Source organism: Thermobia domestica, chromosome 1 (genome assembly GCF_964235325.1).
Source record: "Thermobia domestica chromosome 1, izTheDome1.hap1.1, whole genome shotgun sequence".
Classification (NCBI taxonomy): Eukaryota; Metazoa; Arthropoda; class Insecta; order Zygentoma; family Lepismatidae; genus Thermobia; species Thermobia domestica.
The window spans coordinates 386,394,482-386,403,582 of NC_137454.1; positions in this window are offsets into that span (position 1 = coordinate 386,394,482).

Consider the following 9,101-nt stretch of genomic DNA (forward strand, 5'->3'; position numbering starts at 1 on the left):
GATTGGATATGGACGACCAAGCCCAAGCAGGGCTGCGGTGGCTCAGTGGTAGAGAATTCATCTCTGGTGCATGGTGTCCATGGTTCGATCCCAGCTTGTGCTAAGTAGGCTTTGTGGTGGAGAAACGCCGTGTAGTGTTGTGGGTTCTCCTGTTGTCGGGGTCGGGTTATTCGGGTCGGGTTGTCGGGTCAGGTCAATCAGGTCGGATCACGGTTCGGGACAGTCGGTTCGGATCAGTCAATTCGGGTCACGGGTCGGGCTTCAACCCGACCCGACCCGACCCGTTGAGACCACTAGGGCTAATTCATGCTTAACAGAGTAGACTTTTATTAATATATTTCTACGTAGATACGCACCTCCCAAGTAAGAACACAATATACGAGAAGAAATTGTGTGAATTAGACGAAATCCATCAGCTATCGACCAGATATTTACATTCAACAAATACTCAAAAAGAAAAAGGAATACAATACCCTAGTACATCTATTATTTATTGACTAGAAAGGCTTACAGCAGTTAGAAAGGTAACATTGTACAATATTCTTTCAGAATCAGGAATAAGTCCCCCCCCCAAAAAAAAAAAAACTAGTTAGTTTAATTAAGATGTTTTTAAATGAATCCCAAAGTAGAGTCTGAATAGGAAAAATTTTCCTACTTTTCCACGAGCTTTCATGTCGAGAATGGCCTGAAACAAGAAGATGTATTGTCACCGTTATTACTTAACTTCGTTCTGGCATACACTATTAGGAAAATCGAAGATATTAACCAGAGTCTAGAGCTAAATGGTATTCACCACGTTTTGGCGTATGCTGATGATGTAAATCTGATAGGGGATGATAGGAGAACGATAGAAAGAAATGCAGAGGTCTTATTAAACACTTGCTGACATGGGTTTAGAAGTAAATACAGAAAAAAACTAAATATACCTAGACATATGGAGGTTCGCTGCGATCGTAATATTGCAAATTATCGATGCGTGAAAATATGAAAAAATACTTTTGATAAAGTAGCTATCTAGGATCAATATTAACAGATCGAAACTGTAAATGTCAACTGACGCTTGGGAATTTATGTAATTATTCAGTTCAAAGTCTTTTGTTGTCACGAATTCTGTCGACGATTGTGAAGCTTAAAATATATAAAACGATAATCATCCCTGTTGTGCTGTATGGTTGCGAAACATGGTCGCATACTTTGAGGAAAAAACACAGACTGAAAGTATTTAAGAATAAACTCCTGAGACGAATATTCGAACACAAGAGGTACGGGAATGGGGAATGGCAGAAACTTCATAACGAGGAACTACATAATTTATATGGTTTATCCAACATTGTTAGGGTCGTCAAGTCTAGGAGGCTTAGGTGGGCGGGTCATGTAGTCAGGATGGAAGAAAGTAGGAACGCTTTCAAAGTCTTGACTGGAAGACCAATCGGAAAACGACGATTAGGAAGACCTAGGCGCAGATGGGAGGACAATATTAAGATGGATGTCGCAAAAATAGGAATACAAAATAGAAACTGCGTCCAGTTAGCTAAAAACAGAAGTCAATGGAGAGCTTGTGAACACGGAATTGTATTTCCGAGTTCCATAGGCCATAGAGATACATAGATAAAAATTTAACATAGAAAGATAAAGTAAGTGAATGGACAGAAATATTGAGAGCGTGCCAGACCCATGGAGTTGTTAGAGCCCACAAAGATTATTAATATGCAACACATATTAGCCTAACATAATAAAACCCACATTAATAAAGGTTAATAGTATTATTTGGCACACGGTATATACAATAATTTACCATAGCATGCAAATAACGAATAATATATAATATTTTAGCTATTTTTCTTAAATTTTGAAATCCAATCACTTTGCTTGGCGTAGGAGACTTGGATTCGATTCCTGGCGGTAGGTTATATGGTTCGGACCCCACGTTAAGATTAAGGTCTACGTCTCATAGTCTTGTAGTTGAACGGGACGCTATCATAAATCATTATCTCCCCATCACTTTTCCACATGAAAGACCATGTAGTAAATAAAATGCACGAAAAAAAAAAAAAAAACAAGTAGGTAGGAGTAAAGAAAAGAGTCAACATGCAAATGACTTGTTCAAAAATAAAAATCTTAAATTGCTTGAACGCTTTTCCTGTGGTGTAAATTTATTTATTTATTTTTTGTTTAGAATCAACTAAACTTTTTTCCTTCGCTGAGTATTAGATAAATAAATGAACTTCTTCTTCTTCTTCTTCTTTTTAAACACTCGTTTGAACACAGTTCAATTCGATTTTTGACTTTTTCCCCCATAATTATTTAAACAGGAGAGCACCGAAGTATGTGCCCTAGCAAAGTTACACAAAGGCAGCCAAGTCTCCAGTCTCTTATGGATATTTACTAATAAATTTCAAGCTAATTACACCACGCTACTGTTTTCTGAAACTAAATTATTGATAAAGGAAGTCACGTGCTATTATTACACTATTCCACAAACTTGTAGCTAGTATTTTACTCTTGTAGGTTCGGGAAACACACACTCGTATGTTTACATTAGTACCACTATGGGCGACATTAGCGGGGGGAGTCGCCCAGATTTTAGTCAAATATATTTAAACAAACCATACTACTTTGTATATATAATTTTTGTCGGAAAGAGGATTTTGATTTTGATTCATTCAACTCCCCAGGTTCAAAAAGCTACGACGCCAGTATTACCACAATTATTACTAGTATAGTAGCTTTATGAAATAGGCTTCATATTTAACAGCGTACAAAGCTGTTTTTTTTTTCGATTTTCGGCTCGGGAATATAAAATGTTAGGCTATGCATGTTTTTTCTTTTACTATTTCTAAAACGCCTTGCCTCTGTGTTATACGGGGTTATATAGTTGTAGAGGATAATTATTCCGGCAAAGAAGTAGTTGAGGTTTTGCATTACACCGGAAACGATATATGCTCACAGCTATTGCTGTTATTATTATTATTATTATTATTATTATTATTATTATTATTAATTGAAAACATCACAGACTCATGCCGTGTAATAGCTCCTACAGTTTATCTAAAAATACACAAGAATGTTGCAAAAAGCATTCACGAGTTTTTGGCATATGACATGGAATTAATTACTGATACCAAGCCATACTACAAATACCAATTAAGTCCAGTACTTAAAAACGAGAAATACAAACTCTACAGAGATCGAGAAATAAGAACGAATGTCACGGTATCTGCAAACAGACCCGACATTACTGTTATCAATAAAATTGACCAAGAAATAGACTCTAACCCTCATAAATGTAGCAGTACCATTGACTCATAACATACGTACAACATACAGTACAAAAATAAGCAAATATAGGCCTAAGAACCTGGAAGACGAACTCAAGAAGCTATGGAAATGTCAGAAAGTGACAGTATGACCCAGTGATGTGCCGTAAACTATAATTTTACGTCTACGCGATTGTCTACTGTAATCTATACGTAATCTACATTACTCCTTTTTCCGTGTAGACTATGTAGACAACCACTATCAAATGTAAGGAACAATTTCGTTGCTCCTTTGTTCATATTTCCTCATTCAGTTGTTTTGCTTCGGTGCAGCGAAAGATTAGGGAAACGACTAACATATAAAAAGTAGAGGGAATTATCTAATCTGTATGTTTACTCTGCTCTGCACATACCACTTCGAGCACTGCTTTTATAATGAAATTTACAAAACTAATTCTCACCTGTGGGCTTTCAGTCTTGAATCTGCTGTATTTGCCATATTTTACAAAATGCATAATATTTTTCATTTTCCTTAATCAAGACGAAACTAAGTATTCGAAAGTTATTATTCTCTGGTCTAGGCATTTTATTTTGTACCCAATTTCGCAAGGTAACGACAAAATAAAGCTCCTTTATTGTCCACGATGCCATATTAAATTACGTGTTGTTGACATATTCTACATAGTCTACGTTGTTTATTTGTCTGCGCATAGTTGACACGTAAACGTAAACTATCGCTTTTTACGCGTAGACGCACATCTCTGGTATGACCAATCATTACCTGTACTACAGTAGAAATGACTAGATTTGTCAACGACAATAGATTTTATTGCCCCCTTAATTGCTTTTATGACTGTATACATTTGATGTCAATATGGCCGTGTCGGCCTTGGGAGGTTTTAGGGGGAGGTTGTTTTATTACCCTGTTTGTTAGGTGGTTAGACGGGTTCCTGGAAAAAGGTTGCGTGTTAGGAGGGATGGAGTAGTTTCTAGAAAAGAGGTTGAAGGACATGATTTTGATAGGGTTGTTCCTATCAGCTATGCTATGATCAAATTAATTATTCTTTTATTTGTATTTTCTTAATAAATTAGTCGGAGCAATTGTATTGGATCGCTTGCCCTGCAAACTTTTTTTTTATTGGATCGCTTCATTAGAAGCTCATTTTTTATTTGTATTTTCCTAATAAATTAATTGGAACAATTTGTATTGGATCGTTTGCTAAAGCATACTCTGCTTATTTATTGGATCGTTTGCTGTGTAAAGTCCTTATTTATTGAATCATATGCTAAAGCATACTCCATAGAACAATCTCTGATTGTGATTATATTAATTAATTCTTTTAATAAATTAATTGGAACATTTTATTTTACGGATCGCTTGCTAAGCAAGCTCCTTATTATTTTTTCCCAAATCGTATGCTAAAGCATACACGTTGTTAAATTTGATTGTGATCATATTAATTAATTTGACCATTTGCATAGCAACTTGTATTTTTGTTCTTTCGTATTATTTATAATAATACTCGTTGTTATAAATTGGAGGGAATAATCTTTATTCATGCGGGACTTCTTAATTTGACGGATCGTATCTTTATTTTCTCGAACACTGTGTGAGCATACTAGAAATTTCGTGTATAGAATATGCATTGCTGGTACATATACAGAGCGTGGTTTTCGTACGTCTTTCGCTGGTGAACTTAAGACATGAACTGAACTTTTCGCGCGCTTTTGGAAACTGGTTGGGCAAGAGGGAAAGATGGCGTTGTTGGGTAACAGATGCGTGTTAAAACATGAAGACAAATACAAAGGAAAACCGACGACACGTTTAGTATACATCACAGAGTGCCGACAGAGTAATAAAAACAAGTTTGGCGCCAGGGTAGGTGAACACAACACATTGTCGGCGAAGAATACAAAGAAGATTGACGTTGTGGCAGGTAAACATGTTGAATCATGCCCCTATGCTAATTGGTAATAGAAAAGAAGTTTTGCGCGGCGAATGATGAACACGTGATTACCTTGTGGCTATGAAAATACTTTAAATACGGGCTATAGCGGAAAATATATATAGAGACACCATGCATCTCTTTGAGAAAGAAGAACGCTACGAGGTTAACACTGAAGCAATATCCGATGCTGAAACAGAAATATACGAATCATCGTCAGATGATGAATATGATTTTGATGCAATAGATTCACCAGTGCTAACAACAGTTTCACCAACGCCACCGTCATCTCCTGCAGTATTATCAAGAACATCACGATTTTGGGGTTTAGATTGCTGTTGTAATAGTCAAAAGGTGGACCGTGAATGTATAAAGAAGGCTATTGAAAAATGGGATTTCAACGATACATTAATATGCGATGGATGTAGAGAAGGATCCCCTCATGATTTTGCGCATGATTGTATGAATGTACACCCAGAGTCATTGGAAACCCGTGCATGGAGTATTATTGCAAGTCCTAGTGTTGAAGAAGATGTGTTTTACTTGTATGCAAACACCCATATTATTGGAATATTAACAAGAGAAAAATTCTATGAAACGTATGTGGAATTATTAAGTGATACAGACTATCTTCCGGAATTACTGGACATTTTCATAAGAAAAGACAAACGGAAAGCGAATATTTCAGATTGAGAAAATGTATTCGAATAGAGTTAGTGTTTCATGTGTGTTATGCAGTGATGAAAACATTAATGTGAACTGTGTATTAAAAACTATAAAACTATACTTACGTAACACCAATCCAATTGAATGCATGGAATGCAAGTTAAATCTTCCTCATGATTGTACTCATCTTCATAATACTGGAACATTTGCAACGAAGTACTTATCTCTTGATAAAACTCTTAGTGAACTTTTTGAAGTTTTTGAACAAGAACATAGTGAAATCTCATTTATATGGTTTATGCGTAAAATTTGTGATCTTTTAAAAAATACAGAATTTGTTGGACAGATTATTCCGTTTTTCATTTATCACACAAATGAAATTTCACCATGTGTAAATCAATATATTATCGATATTCAAGGTTTTAAAATGTCTGATAATGAATTTATCATTCGTGAGTTTTGTTTAACTGCATGCGATGATACAGTAAATTTCCATTGCTTGGTAAAATCACCAATAGATTATAATTTATTATCATTAGGATGTCAAAAACAAATTGATTGGTTAACTTTAAATTTACATGGTTTGAAATGGAATAGCAAAACTGGATATACTGTATCATGCATACGAAACCTTGTATATCAATTATGTTCAAAGAATTCATCCTTTTATTGTAAAGGTTTAGAGAAATCTCTTTGGATTAAAAGAATATTTGCATTAGATAATGTCATTGATTTAGAAACAAAACATTGTCCACCATTAAGTGAATTATGTGGAAACACATTTAATGATTATTGTAATTTTCATACAAATATTGTAAAGAAATCAGGATGTGCATATCGTAATGCACAACAGTTGAATTATTGGTGGAAATATGAAAGATCAACAGCATTAACTAATGCATTATCAAGATTGTAATGTTTTTCTTAGGAATTGTAAATAAAATGCAGGGATGTAAGTTTAAAAAAAATTTATTGAAAATTTAAAAAAAAATTGTATATATGATAAAAAAATAAAAAAAATTGTAAACATATAATAAGAAAAAAAAATAAAAAAATTAAAAAATTATTTCTGTTTTCTTTTTTTTAAAAAATTTGTTCACATGTTTATAAACGATATCATCATTCTTTTTCAAATTTTTCTTGTTAAACATTTTTAAACACTTTTGAAATGATTGAGTGCGGATAATATGATGCAAAAAGAACAACACAAAATAACCGCACAACACAGAATTATCATGTTGATATTGATGATTATTCGTAAAGTACATTTTAGTATTTTTTGACAAAAAGTTTTTTATTTCTTTGGGAATGTCCATAGCAAGACTGTCAAAGTAGTACCCATGTTTTTTCTTATTGATGTACACTGCGACCCAGTGTGAACCAGCCGAATCAGATGTATCAAGATTAATCACAAGTGCAGCAGGAGGTTCTACCGTTACAGGAAGTCTGTCAATAGGGTAAATTCCAGTAACACTTGCACCAGTCACTTTATCACTTAGTAACACTTTTAACAATTCGTCACTATACATGATGAAGATTATTATTTTTAATTGTAGTAGGTATGTAACTATCACTGTTATTCACATGTAAGACATAGTCATACACTTTTACATATTCACTATACAGTAATGCTTCATGAACACTGCACCTATATTGTCCGAAACGATGCTTATTATGTGCACACCGATGAACGTGAAAACTTAATGCAGTATACTTTGGACAGTTTATTTCTTCTAAATTTGTAACTTCTCTTTGAAGAATTTCTTGAAGAAAACACTTTCTATTTATTCCGTAGGTGTATATTGTTGTAGTATTTGAACAATATGATTGAAGTATTTCTTTAAGATGGGAATATTCTACATCGCCTTCGTGCCAGGTAATGCCATACACATTCTCACCTAGATATTTGTTTGTACTTACGATCGGCTCAGCTAACTTATTTAAAGGAAATGGTGGTTTAAAAATCCAATTTTGGAAAAAGGGAACGTCAGGATTTACAATGGCTAATTCTTTTACAATAAAGTCATCTTCGTTATCATGATACGCCGAGAAGTGTACAACAACCCTCATCCTACTCAACTGAATAAATTAGAAGGTGTTATCAGTATAAATATTTCTATCTTTGTCTACTTGTGCTAAAGAATCGAATTGTGCATACACAATGCATGTAACAGGTTCAGTTAAAGTTTCTGAAAATGATACTTTTAAATTTACAGGGGAATCGCGTACCACATCCCACGTGTTATCGTCTAAAGTTCCTGTTGGAGATAGAATAAAAGCATACAGAGCATATCCGTTTGGATACTCATCAAGAGTAACAGTATGTGAATAATTTTGATAATATATACCAGTACCTGAAATCAAAGTATAGTAACTTAGAAGGTATAAATTGTTATTAAAATCAGGAGTGAGGGGGTTGGGAGGAAATGATTTTGAGCCGACTTGTAATTGCAGTTTGTTAACGTTAAAGTTTCGAAATTCAAAGGGATTAAGATGTGATTTCCCATTGAAGGCTGTGTTGGAGATGAAACCAATAACCAGGCCTTTAGGAACATTACCCAGGAAAAGATTATCAATGTTGTAAGACTTTACTTGTGCAGGTATAGTATAAGATCTTGTCTCCACTCTCGTCAGAGGTAACTTGGCTGTTTCCGAACCCATTCGTGTATTTAATTGCATAGCTAAATCTGCAGCTACATCAATACGTCGTACATGAAGAATAACTTCCTCAAGTGCAACTTTATAACTTGTATTTTCAGGAGACATTAAGCAAAAATTATCTTTACTACGATGTAGTTTTACACGTAAACTTACTTTGTTAGGAAGCATACGATCTAAACTTACAATATCAGTATGAAGACGTCCATACATTTCAAAAGATTTACTATTTTTCACCTTATTAGCACGTTTTTGAAAACCAGCATTTGTATTATCTAATTTATTAAAATTTTTTGCAGTATCTTTATGCCACAACCCACATGCTAAATGTGTTTGAGAAGCATCATAAGAATAATTTAATAATGTTTCAATGTATGCACGATAAGGATAAGATCCTGATGAGGAACTAATTAATTTATCATTTAACGAAATATCAATTTGACTAAATAAAGAATGTAAGAAATTATTTACTGGTGCAACAGTATCATCATTAGCTAAAGTTGTACCATCAGCTTTAGTAATTTTACAACGTACATAAAGATATAGATATGCAGGATGAATAAATTCCCCTGTT